This window comes from Schistocerca serialis, chromosome 1 (assembly GCF_023864345.2).
Source record: "Schistocerca serialis cubense isolate TAMUIC-IGC-003099 chromosome 1, iqSchSeri2.2, whole genome shotgun sequence".
Classification (NCBI taxonomy): Eukaryota; Metazoa; Arthropoda; class Insecta; order Orthoptera; family Acrididae; genus Schistocerca; species Schistocerca serialis.
Genome location: NC_064638.1, coordinates 894,334,300 through 894,353,836, shown reverse-complemented (window position 1 = coordinate 894,353,836; position 19,537 = coordinate 894,334,300). Strand labels below are relative to the sequence as shown.

Below are 19,537 nucleotides of genomic sequence, written 5' to 3'. Positions count from 1 at the left end.
TAGACGGTAGATTTTCCCTCGCTCTGTTTGCGATTGGACAGGAAAGGAAATGACTAGCAGTGCTATTATGTGATACCCTCCGCCTTGCACTGTACTTGGTTTGCGGACTATGTATGTAGGCGTAGGATGGATGTTGAAAGTCTTAAGTCCAGATCCTATTGTTGGGCTTACAGAACGACAGACTCTTGCGGGCGTTTATGACGTGCAGCTGTGTAGGTAGTCTAGTTTCTCGATCTGCATTGCTGAGATCTTGATAGAAAAGATATGGCATTTGTACAGATGTGCCTTGCACCTTCCGATGCAGTATCTGCCTGGATTATCCTCGTATTAGTCAATGCACATATGGGATAACCTCAGCTAAGAAACAGATAAGTCGGAAGCGTTGAAGATCGTACTGAGATAATTATTGAACCGCCAGAGAATGAAATTTGTCTTCTCCGAAGACTCTCATTGAAGGAAATAATATGCATCCCTCGACTGTTATAAAATAACCATAAATGTCTATACCTATTACGTCAAACCGATGGCACACTAGACTGTTTTGAAGGAATGAAGAATTTGTCCACCGAGGAAATGCAGAGTGGTTACTGGCAGATAGTTGACGAGGCTGAAAAAGGGAAAAACTGCCGTCAAAACAGATAAAGGATTCTGCTAATTTAAAGCTATATTGTGTGGTGTAAGCAGCACGCTAGCCACATTACGGACAGATTGCTTCGTCAGTTCAGAATGGACCACTATTTTTCATGTTGACTGCTAAGATTGTCTTCAGCAGTACTTCATAGTGGCATACGGGGGTGGACGCGAACGCGACGTCTCGGATCGACTTTAGGGGAATTCCTTTTGCATCAACAGGCGTCGTTGCTGAAATAAGGGAGAACTTATGACATTTTCACATTCAGATCTTAGAAAGGGAAGAGGCTGTTAAGTGAGAGCACTTCAGCAGTGGTTACACGTCATTTCAGTTAATTCCCAGACAGCCAACATATATTCTTTCTACAGTGTTTTCGCACCTGGTCTCTGTGACTGATGAAGAACCTGTCAGTCACATAAATGACATTGGCATGGAACTTTAATACAAAGTATAAATCTCTGTAGGAAATCTAGTAAGGAAAGCATGTTCCTTGTTAACTGCAGAAAATCTGGAGCAAATAACCCGTCTAAAACAGTGGCAGTCCACCGAGTCGAATTTAACTCTCGAATTCGACATACAAGACGGCTGCATTCTCTCATCCGCTACGCTGTCACCGACGCTCCACCATTCGCCAAAACCACGGTAATCGCCACGTTCATATAAAAATAATGAAAGACGTAATTGATTCACTGCTTTCGATCATGGGAAGTTTATCTGATCAAGGCTAATATCAGTGCTGATTTCACGACGCAGCTTTGTTTAAAGGATAACTGGATATAAGAGACAGACAATTGGCTTTGTTACAGTCCTGAGTCACGAATCGAAGATATAAAGCTAACCAGAAGGTGGCTGCCGGGTTGGCAACCGAAATGTCTTATTAAAAACGTAGAAAATATTTGAGTCAAGACGACTTTGTTCAGAATAAAGTGAAATTACATTTGTGCATTGTTGTAAGTTCATAATAAACCAGCTTTCAGTATTAGGCACTGACTTTCCTTGGCAATTCTTCTCTCGTAGTTAGTGCACGACTCTCGTGACTGTGTGATGCCATGATTCGCTTTTATTGTTTTGTCTCCCTCTTGTCTGGTGGGTGTCAAATTACGTTTTTTTAAACTGTGCCTTGCAGTAGAGTACTGATTTCATGAAAAGATGAGCACGCTGTTCGTCTTACGGATTTCGTGCAACACCTCGGAACGTGTCCGCTGGGACTGAGGGTTTGTGTTGTCCTCATCATTTCATCATCGTGATCATCATTCGTGACAGTGGTACATTGGATTGTGAAAAAAATGGAATGTGAAAAAATTGGGACTTTGTACGCAGTTGAGCACCTCGCAAACCGAACATGGCCGCGCAGGTTTAGCCGAGCGGTCTAGGCGCTGCAGTCATGGACTGTGCGGCTGGTCCCGGCGGAGGTTCGAGTCCTCCCTCGGGCATGGGTGTGTGTGTTTGTCCTTGCGATAATTTAGGTTAAGTAGTGTGTAAGGTTAGGGACTGATGACCTTAGCAGTTAAGTCCCATAAGATTTCACACACGTTTGAACAAACCGAACATCGCAACGTGCCAGACAGAGCGAAACCAACGTTCCACGAATGTGGAAATTGTAATAAATAATACAGTCGGTGGCGAATATGGTGTTCAAAAATCCTCCTCCTCCTCCTGTGCCTTTGTCCCGCATCTGCACAAGTTCGGTATCGGTAATTTAAGGGGTGGCCGGATGCTCTTCCTGTCGCCACGCCGTTACCACCCTGGATGGAATTTTAACAAGTAATTCTTCTCCGGCATAGGTGCAGGAAAAATCACTTTCTAACGAATGCCATTGGCCCGCCAATGGTAGCCACAGGAGCTTTAGCCAATAAACCATCTTATCAGCATTATCGCGGGAAAACTTCTCTTACTACCCAATGATGATGGCCCACAAATGGTAGCCCAAAATTTTTACCCAGTAATGCCACTTACCCAGCACAAGTGCGGGAAAACTCCCCTTTTAGAACCGAAAGCGGCACTGGTCATGTGATAGTGTTCAGTCAACAGCGAGCCACAATATCCTGAAGATCCCCTCAGAGGGGTTCAAACGTCGTTAATCCTCCGGACGGCAACCTTCTCGTCCCACAAGAGGCGAGGCGCACGGCTTTCCAGGTAGGTACGACACTGTGATCCTACAACAAATGCAACTGTATGTTATTAAGTAGTTCAGTCATATCTCATTGAACTGATAATTATATATAGTCCGCTTCACCAAATTGTTCAATTTAATCGGGGCAAGAAATACGTTTTGAATGTTATGTCTCTGGATCATTGCATAGGATGCACACCAGTCTCTAGGGATAGACTTACAGGAGATTATATGAACGGAAGTGTAGAACTATTAACTTTTCTGGGTATATTTGAGCAGCCAGTTCTGTTAGATATTGCAGTTATGCTGATTATGCAATATTTAGCGTTCTCATAAGTCTGCCAGTTTTTTTTTAGATTACTGCGAGCTATGTATCTTCCTTTCCTGTGTTTCCATTTGTCAAAAATTAAAATGTGCATTACGTGGTTGTAAAGTGAAGTTATTGTAAAAAGAAACTCTGTATCCTGCATCTGTTATGGCCGAATGCTGGAAATTGAGAGATCAAAAAATGAATACGGAAAGTAGCCAGGTTGAAAGGCGTATCTTCAGTTGTTCCAGTGTGTTCAGAGTTGGAAAAAAGGATTATGCTGATACGTTAGAAAAATCTATTCATCTGCGTGCTCGGAACTACATGTATTTCTAGAAAAGCTCTTATTTTTTTCATGTGTAGCCCGGCTGTCTATTGGAGGGAGATTAAGAATCCAAAAATTCCTTGTTGGACCCCTAGTCACACGTAATGCTTTTTACATCTTTTAATTTGATTGAAACCTCTGGTATTATTCATTCAAAAGTAATTGGCGTTAGTGTTTGGTTTAAAGTTTCCCACGAAGACTAGTATTATTGGAAGATGGATCTGAAGTAAACGCAGATACCTTTTAATCGAATAAAAACTATATTCGAGAAATGAAACTTTATTGTAAGTGGACATTTGATGTTCTTTTAGTGACGAACAAGCAACTGAACTGAAATGAGAAATTGTTTGACTGGATTTGAAAGAGGTTATTTGGGACATACGTTTTGCACTTAGAGAGAGATTAACAGGATGCTTAAGGTTAAAGAAACATGCTTTCTTATTTTTAGTTCCAATTTTTGGCATGGGAGCACATAAAAATTAACGTCTTGACCTATCAGACGTGATATAAAACCCCAATTTGTAAGTGGTTCCTCTATGATTCACCCCTGCCATGCTGCCACGAGTGGAGGAGGAGCATATGCCAGTGACAAGTATTGGAAGGGTCAGCGAGCTAAGCAGTCAAGTGAAAGCTGTCTCAACTGACCTCGGCACTCTTTAGCGAAGGAAGAGTGTGAGAGGCCGTGGCTGTCGACGAGTATTTACTTTGCATAGGTCACTATGTGGTACTGCAACATCTAAGTAGTTCTGTTGAGAATCACGTCTCCGCTGATACACACCTAAAAATATCACTAGAACTTGTAATATAGACGAAGTAACCTATGGTACTAATAAGAAAAGACATTTTATACTACTTCGTTTCTTAGACTGGGCGAATCAGACTGCTGATAGAAAGGTTATAGGTTGTACATTGTGACTTTTACTTGTGACATCTCTTTGCGCATGTACAACTACTTCCACTGTGTACAGGCTATATCAGATTTCCGCATCTAATCTTCAGCTTTCTTCTGTAACGCATGTCAGGAGCCTCTATTCTCGTGTTACTGTTTATCGTCCACGTTTCGTTTCCATATAAGGCTGCACTGCAGACACATACATTAAGAACAGACTTCCTGATACTTAAATTGATATTTGATGTTAAAGAATTTCCCGTTTTCAGACAAGCTTATGGTGCTATTTACTTACCGCCGTCAGTTATTTTACTGTTTGAGTAGCAAAACTCGTCTACTACTTTTGTCTCATTTCCTAATCTAATTCGCTTGCACCCCTTTAATCTTATTTTACTTTTGTTGATGCTCATCTTAAAACCTCTGTTCAAGATACTGTTCGTTCCATTCGTCTTATCGTCAAGTTCCTTGCCATCTCGGACAGAAATACGCCATCGGCAAACTTAAACATTTTCATTTATTTCATGCCACCTGACTATTCTTCTACATAATTCACTGTACTAGTTTGAACATCACTTATGCTGATGGTTCGACTACATACCTGTCGGCACATCCCCCTTTTGTATTGGGATAATTGTCATGAAAAAGGCTATTCGCACGTTGGTCGAACTTTCTTGTATAACAAGAGAGATTTGATTCGCTAATAACTGCAAGACTAATGATGCGTAAACAGTGGTTGCGCCCACAGCGGGTAGGTCGTCTCGACGTGTATGGCGCAGGATTTGTTTTGCTTGTAATTTCATCTTAACAGTATAGACACATCCGCGTGACTGTTTCGAATTGGCTTTCTGTAAGGGAGTGATCGGTACCACCGACCACGAGTTTGTTATAGCATTGTTGATCACTGGTGTCAAATGAAAGTTTGTCTAATAGAAAGTTATTTAACAAGTTCAGTATATATGTCATTAGAAACTACCTGAGGAGTCAGCAACAATTACCATGGAAGGTAATAAGGAATGGCAAAGAACTACGATGCTTCTTCGTCAATATTAGGAAAAGTGCGAAACCAGATAGCTGCATTCATAGCAAGCCCAATCATTTGCTGAAAAACAAAAGCTATAGGTAAGGACGCTATTAGTGAAGGAACATGTCGTGAGTGGTTTCAACGCTTCAAGAACGGCGATTTTAACGTCGTAGACCGGCATAGTGGTGGAAGAGAGAATGTTTTCGAAGATGCAGAATTGGAGACATTGCTGAGTGAAGACTCGCGTCAAAATTAAGAATTGGCACGGTTAGTGGGAGTGACACAGCAAGCCATTTCAAAACTCCACAAGGCTATGGGCATGATTCAGAAAGAAGGAACTTGGGTCCCATGTGAGCTGAAGCCAAGAGACGTTGAACGGCGTATATGTGTTTGTGAACGGTAGCTTCAGAGACAAGAATGGAAGGGATTTCTGCATCGCATTGTGATCGGGGACGAAAAGGGGTTCATTAGGATAACCCTAAACGCAAAAAATCATGGGGATATCCCGGCCATGCCTCCACGTCGACGGCCAAACCGAATATTCACTGCTCCAAGATCATGCTCTGCATTTGGTGGGACCAGCTCGGCGTCGTGTACCATTAGGTGTTAAAACCAAGTGAAACAACCACAGGTGCTCGTTATCGAACGCAATTAATGCGTGTGAGCCGAGCATTAAAAGACAAACTGTCCCAATACAGCGAGAGGCACGATAAAGTTATTTTGCAGCACGACAACGCTTGACCCCACGTTGCAAAAGAGGTTAAAACGTACTTGGAAACATTAAAATGGGAAGTCCTACCCCACCCACCGTATTCTCTAGACATTTCTCCACCTACCACTTGTTTAGATCACTGGCGCATGGCCTGGCCGACCAACACTTCTGATCTCGTGAAGAAGTCACAAATTGGATCGATTCGTGGATCGCTTCAAAAGATGAACAGTTTTTTCGACGCTGGATTCGTACACTGCCTGAAAGATGGGAGAACGTAGTGGCCAGCGATGGAAAATACGTTGAATGATACATGTGTAACCAATTTGTTTCATTAAAGCCTCAAATGTTGGGGAAAACGGCGGAAGCAAAGTTGTGCACCTTGTACTTAAAACAAATATTAAGCTAGGAGAGTGTTCATTGAATTCCAAAGAGAGTTATTACCTGCGGAGTTGTTTAAACTCCAGAAAGTTTTGATTATGCGTATAGTCAGCGGAACAAAGTAATCTGTGCAAATACTCGTTTACCGTGACAGCACCGGAACGGCATATGATATAACGAAGGGCGAAACATCACATTCCGGCTTTCGAAACTTGCACCTGTGATAACGCATTTCCTACGTTCAACTTCTGCACGAATAGAAATTGATCGCCGACTTGAATAACTTAAATACCCTATGCTATAGGACCTGATGAAAGGGTGCGCTATAGATTTTATGCTTAATATGTTGAGGAAATGGCCCGTTTTCTAACATGAATTTATCCGTAGGTCACTGGAACAAGGGAGCATGTATGTGACTAGAAAAGATACTTGTCTTTCCAGGAGGGGTTGCAATATTGAAGTGAAAAACTCTACATCTTACTGACGTCGATTTAATGTAGAATTAGAGCACTTACGTTGCGTCGTGTATGACTCCTGCAGACGAACAACCCCGGTGAAGGAATCAACGTGGTTTCCGCAAGCATCAGTCGTGTGAAACGCAGCATGTTGTGGTCATTAATGAGATGCTGAAGGCGGTAGATAGCGCTGCTCAGGTTGATGGCGCGTTTCTTAATTTTATAAAGCCATGGGTACAGTTCCTCAGTGCCACCTGGTAAACAAAATAGCTGTGTGCGGAATAATCAATACAATTGTGTTTCGAACTCAATCTGGTGTTCTTGTAGTCAGTAGTCAAGGTGACGTCGGGTGTACTTAAAAGATCGAATGTTACGAAATGCAGAAAGACTGTAGATGATTAATGTCCGAACCAGATGTTGGCAGCTAATTCGCAACGTAAAGAAATATAGTGTAATTTGCGTAAATATCCGTTATTGTTTGACTGAGCGATCGTCGCTCTCACATCGGCATAAATAGTAACCTAGGAATTGCTTTCTGGCCCGATTTTAGGTGGAAAATCTAACCGCGAGGAAGGCGTATGTCAGGCTCACATTTATTCGAAGGATTCTGAAGATACGTTGACACGAGCCATAAAATGGCATATATCCGACGGTATATCCTGACAGTACTTTCCAGAAACATGTAGCCATATGCTCAACAACATAGCGAGCCGCTATTGTCCGGCTTTGTTCGTGGCAATACATTTCAGGGCCAGGAGGTTTTACAAGAGATCACACTGTTTCCGCAAAATGGACGAATGGAAGAGGGTGCGGCTCTACTGCTTTTGCATCACACGAGGAATAAAGTTAAGAATAACAGGAGAGAGGTGTGTGGATGCGTTCTTTTTTAAGTAGGCAGGATGCTTCAGAAATTTAACTCTTTAACTGATGTTGGACACACATTTCCACGATTACGAATCTCTCGTACAAGCAGTTGGTTCAGGTCGAGAATTGCCAAAAACTATACAAATATGAGAGAATGTATACCAGTTACAAGCAGACTGGCGATCACCCTCCGGTTTTTAGCTACTGGTGGTTTATATAGAAATTTAACATACCTCTCTAAAATGCACTATTCATTTATAAGCAGTTTAGAAGAAACGCGGAATCTCGCGTGATGAAACATACAACTGAATCAAACTTGATTCCGGACTCATCGGCAACAACGTGCATGCTTTTTCAGATTTTGAACTTTGTAAACATTCTTTCTATGCTTCGTAGCTCTGGTCGTAGATAAATCGCATATATGAAATTCATAGTTCTCTCGTTTGTCCACTCCACCATTGCTGTACGCAACCACCTAACAACAAACAACTAACAAAATAGGCGACTATAAGCAAGCGTGGAAACCTTCGCGTAAAAGCGAAGCGATTTTATTTTCGCTCACACGTGACTGCAGTACCACCGGTGAGAGAAGTAGGAAAGCTAGGTGACAGTGAGAGGGAACCATTTAGAGGCAAGGACAAAAATTATCCTGCTATGCGAAATATTATCAACCCTTGATGGACAACATCGACAATCTGTCGGCAAGAGATCGGCAACATCAGCAATATTGCCCGGCCATTTCGCAAAATTGTTGTGTATTGCAGCCACAATGCAGCAATGTTGACGGAAACGCTATTGCGGCCAAATATTGACCTACAATATGGCCCATGTAAACCCACCTAAGGAAGTGTAGTTCTACGTGAGAGAACCCTCGTTCGACCTATTCTTGAGTGTTGCTCCATCAGTCTGTGACCCGTGCCAAGTTGAGTTAATGGAAGAGAAAGGGAAAATTGAAAGAAGAGCATCATTCATATACGGTTTGGTTAGTCAGCATGAGATTGTCACGGGAATGCTAAAGAAAGTGCAGTGAGAGACCTTTACAAGAGTGGCGTTGTGCATTGCGGAGAGCCTTAGTCAAAACTCTGAACGCCCATTTCATCAAAAATACATATTGCATAACGACCTTGTTGCTAAACACTAGATAATTTCAAGCCCATAAGACGGGCTGCTGACACTTTCCGTGGACCAGCCCCAAATGAAGTAGGAAGTGCAAAAAAGACTGGCACACTATGAACTCTTTGCCACATACTGTGCAACGATTTTACTTCTCAGACTCTTTAACTCTTGGTGATAATCATTGATTCTGATCTGGCTCTTTCTCTAGGTTCTGCTTTCTTTGGTGTACACTTTTATCCATTGACTTTACGTGAAATTTTCGGCTGTAGTAAATTTTAGCCTTCTTTTGAATTTGACCTCCAGTTTTCCAAGTTTTTTCCTGTAGTGAGAAACCACCTGCAGTGTCAGGGACCTGTGGCCCGTCCTTGCCTGTCGCAAGAGGCGACTAATAGGTGTCTTTATTTGGTGATGTTTTCACCTTGGTGTTTTGATTATGCTTTTGCTTTTCAGTGACATGTTTTGGCCTTTTGAATTCTGGTCCCCACTTTTGAATTCTGGTCCCCATTTTGGGTTTTATTCCACTTTCCAAATTTTACAGAAGTCCAGGCCATTTGGGGAAGGGGGATGCATTAACTCTGCACTGTGTGCTGTTATCTTTTGCACCTACCAATCAAGTGGGTCTACCTATCTACCTCTGCACCCGAAATCCAGCATGGTAGCCAGTCTGTCGTGGTGAGGTTTGTCATGTACCCTCTCGGTGGTAGCCCCTGACAATGCAGTGATCGCACTACCTATGTCTGCTCTGTAACCTCCCTGTCAGCCAAGGAGCCTATCAACTTTCAGGTACTGGGACTACAGGCAACGGTTGCTTGTTGGGTGGCCCTTGCTTTGGCAGGTGGTGCCCACGGGGAGAGCCTCCGATCGGTGTGGTATCAGGGTGAATTGTCTGCAGTGAAATGGATTAGGATCAAACTTAATGGTGGCGATGCTAACACAACTGTTTCAGCAGTTAAGAACAGCAACTTTAATGCCGAGGTTTACAGTCGTATGTCATTTCTGTCATTGACGAAGCCTGAAGACGAGAGCCAGGTAAGGAGAAATGGCAGTGGACAGTTCGCTGAGTTCTTGGTTTTTTCACGAACTGACAGTGTATCTTTCGCTACAACATTGCCACTGTTTGTCGTTGAAAATATAGAAGATCGGTTTGGGGAGGTTGGAGCAATAGAAAAGATAAGTGGGTCTTTGCTGATCAAAACATCCCGTGCCAACCAATCATGGGCACTTCAGGCCTGTGTAAAGATGCGAAATATACCAGTCACCATTTCTCTTCGTAACAAGCTCAGTAGAATTCAAGGTGTTCTTTCGTCAGGACCAAATGCTACAAACTGATGAAGAGCTGCATACTAATCTGGCGTGGAGCCTGTAATGGATAGTGGAGTGCATTGCATATTTTCGTCGAATCCAGAAGAGACCCCCCCAAGTGACTAGACTGGACACTGGAGCTTTGTTCTGGTCTTCAATGGCAACGTTTTACCTTAGAAGCTTATCATGGTTTATATGTGTGATGTTTGGCCTTATTTTCTTCCTCTTGTGAGGTGTTATAGTTGCCAGATGCTTGGACACGTGTCGTCTCACTATTCTAATGAGGCTATCTGTTGGGCATCCCCTGAGGGCACCACTTCTGACCAACCCTCTCAGTGTGGCAACTGTCTCGAACTGCAACCCTCCTCATTCACCACAATATTCAGTATTTAAGAGGGAAAGGCAAATTCGAGAGTGTAAAACACTCGTGACTGACTGTCTTATCAAGATACAAAGAAAAGATTGGAAAGACTTCATCCGACTGATAAGATCTCAAATTTTGCGACTGTTGTGACACAGTGCAAACCTCACGCGATGACAATGTATTGCAAGACATCTCCTGGCCCTGGTCGTATTCTGGGGTCTGCCCCATAGATGGGGGACAGAATGTCAGCTCCCTTGCATCCTACCCCTGTGTCCACGATGGTTCCCACACCATTGGCGTCTCCAGAGATGCCTAATCATCCTCTAGTGTTGTCAGGAGCGGGGACACCTGTCAATGTGTCCCCTTCTCAAGGCAAAGGCCAGTAACCACAGGTTGTGACCAGGAGAAAAGTATGATCCTCTTCACTCCCAGAAGATAAAAGGGGCAAATCTTCACAGAAATCGAAGTCTTACAAGGATAAGAAAGATAAGCAGAAAGAAAACTACTTTGAGGCTTCCGATGTCCTGCTCCCCACCCCCGCATAGGTCGAGCCTATGCATCTCAACAGTGTATCTCACAATCAGGCGGACTGTGACCCGGTAACAATGCAATCACGCCCATCTTTTCCATTCGCTACTTTCTCAGACCAGACTGCAAAGCTCCTTTAGTGAAACTGTAACAGTTACTATCACCACCTAACTGAACTCCGTCATTTACTTGCTACTTATTCTGTAATTGGCGTAGCGCTATGGGAAACACAGTTTATGGCAACACGTCACCCTGCTCTGAAGAACTACAAACTCAAGTGTACCAATCGTGTTAATGTTGAGTGCCCGGTGGGGTTTGTACGCTCATACACTCTTAATATTTTCGGTGAGCAGATGTCCCTTACCACTGAACTAGAGGCTGGGGCCATTGCTGTTTATCCATCAATTCGAATAACGGTCTGTGATGTTTATCTGCCCCCAGTTGGACCTTTCCATTATCATGAGCTAGTTAGTGCTATCTCCCACCTTTTTCTTGCTGCTGGACTTTTAATGCCCATAATTGTCTGTGGGGTGGTGACGGTCTTGCAGAGGCCGGATACTAGAACACCTCCATTTAGAATTGGACGTCTACTTACTCAACACTGTAGCTGCAACACATTTCAGGAACGTACTCAACTATTGATCTCACAGTTTGCAGCCCGAGTATCTTACCCCTGATTCAGTGGTGCATCCGTGGCGATCTTTGTAACAGTGGCCATTTTAGTATTGATCTCTCCCTCTCCACTCACAGATATCCAGAACATGTTCCAAGTTGGTTTCTTCGGAAATCTGACTGGTAGGCTTTCTCTACAGCCATTTATGAAGCCAGTCATTTGACAGATATCAACAAAGTGGTACAGGATGACATGCTGCAGAAAAATATTCCCCTACTCCTCTGGCTCATCCCGGCGACTGCCTGTGCCATGGCCATCAGAATATATAGTCATAGCTATCAGGGAATGCCGCAGGGTGCGTTAACGGCACAAGCGCCATCCTTCAATGGATAATTTAATAGCATTGAAGAAATTCCTGGCTAAACCACGATTTTTAACAAAGAAAAGGGACCGGGAGTGTTAGGAGCAATGTGTATCATCTATGCAATCCCACACCCCATCGTCACAAGTATGGGCTAAACTCCATCACATTTGCGGCCATCCACCACCTACGGTGGTTCCTGGCACCCTTATCAGTGGTAACATCTTCAATGATAAGTGGTACTGACCAACTGATTTGTGCCTCCCTTCCCTGAAGTGTCCGCTTGCAGTAATTATCGTCCTCCTTTCCTGACCCGGAAACACCTTATTGAGCGCCGCCCACTATCCTTCCATGTACACTCCTTTCTATCATACAGCGCCGCTTTTAGTGAATGGGAGATTCACAGCGCTTTAGCAGTGTGTCGAGATATGGCCCTGGAACCTGACAAAATCCACAACCAAATGCTCAGACTGCACTCGTGCTCATAAATTAAGGATAATGCTGATACATGGTGAAACAACGCTCTGGTGGGCGGTTTGCGGGTTTAAATCACCTTGGGGTTTGACCATGCGGTGCATTTGACCTGCAGTCGTCGCACGGTGGCGCTGGCAGCACCCCACATACGCAGGGGTGTGTTGGTGCATGTCAGAGTACGGTGCAGCGAGTAAGTGTGCAGACGTTTTCAGACGTGCTAATGGTGACTGTGTGTTGAAGATGGCTCAAAGAACACACATTGATGACGTATGAGGGGGGAGTTCTAGGGCGACTGGAGGCTGGTCAAACACAGTAGTTCGTAGTACGGGCCCTCCATGTGCTACAAAGTGTGATCTCAAGATTATAGCAACAATTCCAGCAGACAGGAAACGTGCCCAGGCGCTACAGTTCCGGACGTCCGCAGTGTACAACACCACAAGAAGACAGATACCTCACCATCAGTGCCCGCAGACGGCCACGGAGTACTGCAGGTAGCCTTGCTCGAGACCTTACCGCAGCCACTGGAACAGTTGTCTCCAGCCACACAATCTACAGACGACTGGACAGACATGGTTCATTCGCTCGGAGACATGCAAGGTGCATTCCACTTACCCCTAGTCGTGGAGAGCCCGTAAAGCCTGGTATCAAGAACACCAGTGGTCACTGGAACAGTGGTCCCAGGTTATGTTCACGGATTGAGTCCACGTATAGTCTGAACATTGATTCTCGCCGGGTTTTCATCTGGCGTGAACTAGGAACCAGATACCAACCCCTTAATGTCCTTGAAAGGGACCTGTATGGAGGTCGTGGTTTGATGGTGTGGGGTGGGATTATGATTGGTAGACGTAAACCCATGCATGTCTTTGGCAGGGAATTGTTACAGGTCAAGCGTATCGGTATGCCATTTTGCACCAGTATGTCCGCCTTTTCAGGGGTGCAGTGGGTCCCATCTTCCTCCTGATGGATAATAACACGCGGCCCTACGGAGCTGCCATCATGGAGGAGTACCTTGAAACAGAAGACATCAGGCGAATGGAATGGCTTGCCTATTTTCGAGACCTAAACCCCATCAAGCACGTCTGGGATGCTTTCGGTCGACGTATCGCTGCACATCTTCAAACCCCTACGACACTTCAGGAGCTCAGACAGGCACTGGTGCAAGAATGGGAGGCTATACCCCAGCAGCTGCTTGACCACCTGATCCAGAGTATGTTAACCCGTTGTGCGGCCTGTGTACATGTGCATGATGATCATATCCCATATTGATGTCATGATACATGCACAGGAAACAGTGGCATTTTGTAGCACATGTGTTTCGGGATGGTTTTCTCAACTTAATTCCGTGGACTTACTGATCTGTGTCGTGTGTGTTGCCTATGTGCCTATGCTATTAGCGCCAGTTTTGTGTAGTGCCACGTCGTGTGGCACCACATTCTGCAATTATCCTTAATTTATGAGAATGAGTGTACATCGTGCTGACAGCATGCAACATATCATTGGACTTTTTAATCGTATTTGGCGGAAAGGAGAATTTCCATCTCAGTGGTAGCAAGGTGGTGTGTTATTCCTGTCTTGAAACAGGGAAAGGACCCACTTATTTTGACTAACTAGAGCCAATGTATCTCACGAATGGGCTGTGTAAGCTATTCAAACGAATGGTCAGTTGCCGTCTTTGTTGGTGCCTTGAAGCTGGAGAGCAAGTATCATTATTTCAGAGTGGCTTTTAGACCTTCCAGTCCACCACAGATCTCAGATCTCACTGGGTTCGTCTGGAATCTGCAGTGCACAATGCTTTCGCGCATCGTCAACATCTGATTGCTGTGTTCTTTGACTTACAGAAGGCATACGATACCACCTGGCGACATCACGTCTTGTCTACACTGCATGTGTGGGGTTTTCGGGCCAGTTCCCCCTTTGTTATCCATAATTCATTCTCTCTCTCTCTCTCTCTCTCTCTCTCTCTCTCTCTCTCTCTCTCTCTCTCTCTCTCTCTCTCTCTCCCCCTCTCTCCCTCCCCTCTCCCCCCTCACCCCCTCTTTTCGGGTACGGATAGGTTCAATTTTCAGCAATCAGAATGTTCAGCAAACTGGAGTACCTCAGGGAGCAGTTCTGGCTGTGTAACGCTGTTCACTATCGCTATAAGTGGCATCGTAAATGCAGTGGTCCCCACTGTTTCACAATCACTGTATGTTGGTGACCTTTGCCTGTACTGTGCCCCTGCAGCACTGTGCACACTGAGTGCCAACTTTAGAGCGCTGTCTGGAGAGTAAACACTGGGCTTTGAATCACAGCTATCAATTCTCATCAGCAAAATCACGAGTTACGCATTTTTGTAGACTCTCGACTGTGCATCTGCACCCAGAAATTTATCTTGATGACCAGTTACTTTGAAGTCATTGAAACTTTTGTATTTTACTAGACAATGAGTGACCTTAGCTGCCACATGTCAGCTGGCTTAAGGCAACTTGCATGAAGAAACTATATGCTCTTCATTTTCTTAGTAACTCCTCGTGGGGGCGTGGACCACCCAGTTCTACTGGGATTTTACAGAGCACCGATTTTATCTCGCTTGGACTATGGATATGTTGTTCCCGCAGCACCATCCGTAATTTGCTTGCTGGACCATGTTCACCACACTGGCATGCAGTTAGCAATGGGAACCTTCTGTACAAGCCTTGTTTAGAGCCTCTTTGTGGAAGCCAGTGACCCACTGCTGTAGGTTAGAAGACATCAGCTTCTGGCTAAGTAGCAGTACAATCTGTCAGATGCATACTCACCCATGTCGCTCAAGTCTCTTCCACAACCAACACTCCAGACTCTTCGCGCACTGTCCAAAACTGGGTAGACCAGCTGGGATCCGACCCGATCCCACAGCCTCCTTTAGTCTGTGTTCCTAGGCCTCCCTCTTTGACACCCACTGTGGTCTGTACCTTGCCCTGTGATACAGATGGACCTCTTTTGTGGCCGCAAGAAGGATGCTGATCCTGCTCTTCTTTGACATAGATTTTGTTAGATTCTCGACGATTATTCTAATCAGTATGCGTCTGCACAGATGGAGCGAAAGTCAAAGACAGGGTTGGTTACGGTTTTGCACATGCAAGTGGACATGAGAAGCGTACTCTGCAGTATGTAGGCTGTAGAGTTTGTTGCCATAGTTAAGGCTTTGTGGTACATCAAATCCCTTGTCACGACGAACTTTCTGATCTATAACGACTCTACGAGTTGCTTAAAAGACATATCCGTGAGCTGTCCCAAGTCTTTTGTTCGCCTGCATCCAGTAACTACTGGTTGATTCTACAGCTCTGGAAACACAGGAAATGAACTTGCTGACAGTCTCGCTAAAGTCACCACTTGAGGAGATCAACTTGAGATTGGAATACCGCGACCAAAATCGACGCACTATTTCGAGGCTCTGGGAATTGGAATGGCAGGCTACTACGACCGAAAATAAGAGCGATTAAGGGGTCCACTAAGATATGGCATCCATTTTTCCAGGCCTCTCGGAAAGATGCCATTATGTTGTGCCGACTATGCATTGGCCACACTAAACTCACCCATAAGTTCCTTCTGCGTCGGGAGGCTGCTCGTCACTGCAGCTGCGGTGGGCCACTGACAATAGCGCACATTCTTGTCGAGTGCACCCTGCTGGCCGATCTGCGCCATGCTCTCGGTCTGCCTCAGATGCTTGCAGCTGACAAGACAGCCACTACCAAAGTGTTGAACCTGAGGGAAAGCTGATTTTACACTAAACTATAAACTCGCACGCTTTCAGAATTGCAGGTGGTTGTGGGAGGTAGAGTCTCCCCAGCGGCAGTATCCCCCCCCCCCTCCCCCCCGCTCCCCTTTTTGGTGATTCCCTTGACCGCCAGTATATGGGATACGCACGTCTTCTCTGTTGCCTCCCAGGGTTTGCTTTCGTTTTCTGCTTCGACAGCTTTGTTTTACGCTCCCTGCCACGTTCCCCATGGGTGCGAGTTCTTCACCGACCTGGCTTCGTGCCGAGATACGTCTTCATTTTGAATTCCATTCGCTTTCTAAGGCCACCACTTCTGGTCTGGTGTATCGCAGCGAGTTCCTCGCACTTCACGCACTTCTTGGACAGTGTCTTCGTCTACAATGACATTTCAAAGACCGGCCATGGTGTCAGGTGTGCCTTTGTGCTTGGCGACGATACTTTTCAAATATCGCCTTCTTGAGCAGTGCTCAATTTTTACCCCGGAGCTCTACGCTGTTTATCATGCCACTCAGTACATCCGGTGACACAAGTTTCCAAATTGTCATCTGCTCAAATTCTCTCTGTGCCTTCATAGCCTTGGTGCGCTGTACTCAATCCATCCTGTAGTACAGTGGAATCACGAATGCCTCCACTTGCTTACTGGGGGGGGGGGGGGGGGGGGGGGAGTGTTGATGCGGTGTTCCTGTGGGTTCCTGGTCACATCGGCGTGCCAGGAAACAAGGCTGCTGGTGCCGCTGCAAATGCTGCAGCTTTCCTCCCTCGGCCTGCTAGTCATTCTTTTCCTTCGGAAGTTAGAAGCACAAAATTGGGCGGTAGGTAAAAGACTGACAACCCTTGAACTAAACAGAGTATGCACGTTCACCACCAAAAATATCACGAACAAATGTGCTACGAAATGCTGATGACTGAGCACTAGACAATATTAATGCGGATTACTGCAACTGTTGTTGCAATTCCTATATGAAACCAATGAACCTTTTACTAAAATGTTAACTTTCACGGCCGGAAATATCATGTCCATTATAATTATCCGGGCTGCTATGCCGTGGTCGGTTGATGAATTCTGTGGTGATTCCCAACGTTTCGTCTCCGACTGCGGGAGACATCTTCAAGGGGGTCCGTAGCTTGACGGAAGGTCCAACACACACACTGGCTCGCTACTGACTGCCGCTAAATTCCGTATCCGCGCGCCCCCGCGCCGCGGTGTGACGTCACGTGTTTTGAAAACGTCATTGCAATTGGCCGCTGTCCGTCGCCGTCGATCGCCGTTGCCATCACCCAATAGTGGACGGGTGGTACACATCTTCTTTAACACCGGCATCCATATACCGTTTAATTTGACGCCCTCCTCCTTTCGGTTGAAATTATTTGGGTGTTTAGCGATTTCGATTGCCTCCCTGTAGAGCCTTTCGTAGTATCCGCTCGTGGCCGCTAGTACTTGCGTCTCCTCGAAACGAATATTGTGGTTCCCTGGCTGGAAAGCATGCTCCGCACAGCTGATCGTTCCGTTTCTCCTCTTCTACAATTTCCCTTGTGCTCTTCCAAACGTTTAGAAACAGTTCTTTTGGTGGTACCCACATAAACATCACCACAGTTGCATGGGATCCTATACACTCCAGATTTTTCCAATGGTTTTCGAGCGTCCTTGGCAGGCCTAAGGTATTCCTGTATCTTCCTGGTGGGCTTGTAAATTACGGTAATATTCCGCTTCGTCAAGATCCTCCCTATTCTTTCCGTTACATTTTTAACAAACGGCAGGAAAACCTTACATTTTGCAGTAGCCTGTATGTCAGTATGATTTCTGCGTGGCTGCCTCAACGCACGTTTTATTTCGGCGGACGAATATCCGTTCTTCGTTAGTGCATTGTGGAGATGTTCCATCTCGGCGTCGAGCAACTCAGGTTCACAAATATTTCTAGCTCTGTCCGCTAACGTCTTGATAACACCCCGCTTCTGTTGTGGGTGGTGGCTCGAATCCCGGTGCAAATAACGGTCCGTGTGCGTGGGTTTGCGGTACACTGAGTGGCCCAAACTACCATTTTCGTTTCTAAACACAAGCACATCGAGGAAATGTAGTTTGCCGTCTACCTAAAGCAGCTTTAATGGACATATAATGGACAATGAACCTTTATTGCTGCATTAGTTCGAAATCCAACTGCAAGGTAATATTAGATTGCGTACTCCAGATCATATGAAGGAAACAATCAATCCTTTAAAAGAACGTGAGGTCCCAGGTTGACAGAGCTAGAAACAACGGATCACTAGTCTACTACTGGCGCATTCAAGTAAAGGCTCTTCTTACGATTAGCGCAGTTGTTCGGGACAAATTTAAAGCAGCTTTGCATTTCATCAGTGCGCACAGTTTGTCCATCTGCTTTACCTGCCCTGGCTACTTCATGGGACTATTATCGTGTGTAAAGAAATTGAAAGCAATGTTATTTTGCAGGCAACATGAATAGTTATGTCAAATGATAAAATGTCAGTTTAAAGATGAAAACATAAGGAATGTCGTTTACTGGATCAGCGGTCAGAGCCAGCTTTTTATTAATTGCGTTAAACACTATCGCATAAGGGGAAGAAAAATCAACAGCTGGTGTGTTAGTCTGATCATAAGCCCACAAAAAGTTACTCAGTAGATGGTGTGTCCATGGACGGTAGATTAGCGAATAAGCTACATTTGTTTGCAGGCTACACTGGGGATTGCAGAGAGATCAGCAGCAAAGAGTCAACACACAACGTCCGTGATGAATCGACTAAAAGTAATAAAATAAGAGTACATGAACATCTTTATATACTTGATCTTTGGCGAACGTATTGATGAGGCAGCTATGCTACTTTCCGATTTCTAGTCAGTACACAGATTATAGTGAAGAATGTTTTCTCAATAATGAAATTAAGTTATCCTACCACAAAAAAACAACCAAGCACTTCCAACATCTTGATGTATGTATTTTTATAGACAGTAAAAAATCACTGCCAGAAGTCTTCCTGATTTTTTAGGCTTGCAGATTGACAAACCGCAGGTCTCGTTACATGATCGATATTTCACTATTCCTCACTCTTATCTACAACCAACTTCCTGCTCAGAGATAGAGCTATGTTAACATACGCATGCAAAGATCAGTTTAAAGAGTTAATACTCCCGATGGATTATATATTGCGATCACTGTGGATTTTAATATTGAATTACTGCCTTGCAGATACATCGAAAATAGTGTGTTACGCCCAAATGTTGCCTTCATAGTGTCCATTCCACTGTATTTTAATGACTTCCTTAAAACTCCAAATTTGCCCTTCGATGACTAATAAGAGAACAACGCAACCTGTTTTGGGAAATGGGACTCTGTA

General features: G+C 44.7%; 1 protein-coding gene across 1 annotated transcript in view; it reads left to right on the top strand.

The window, feature by feature from the left end:
* Nucleotides 1-19,537, top strand: part of LOC126411566 (lissencephaly-1 homolog) — a 186,772-nt gene that overhangs the window by 8,505 nt on the left and 158,730 nt on the right. The gene's annotated exons all lie outside the window — the stretch shown is intronic.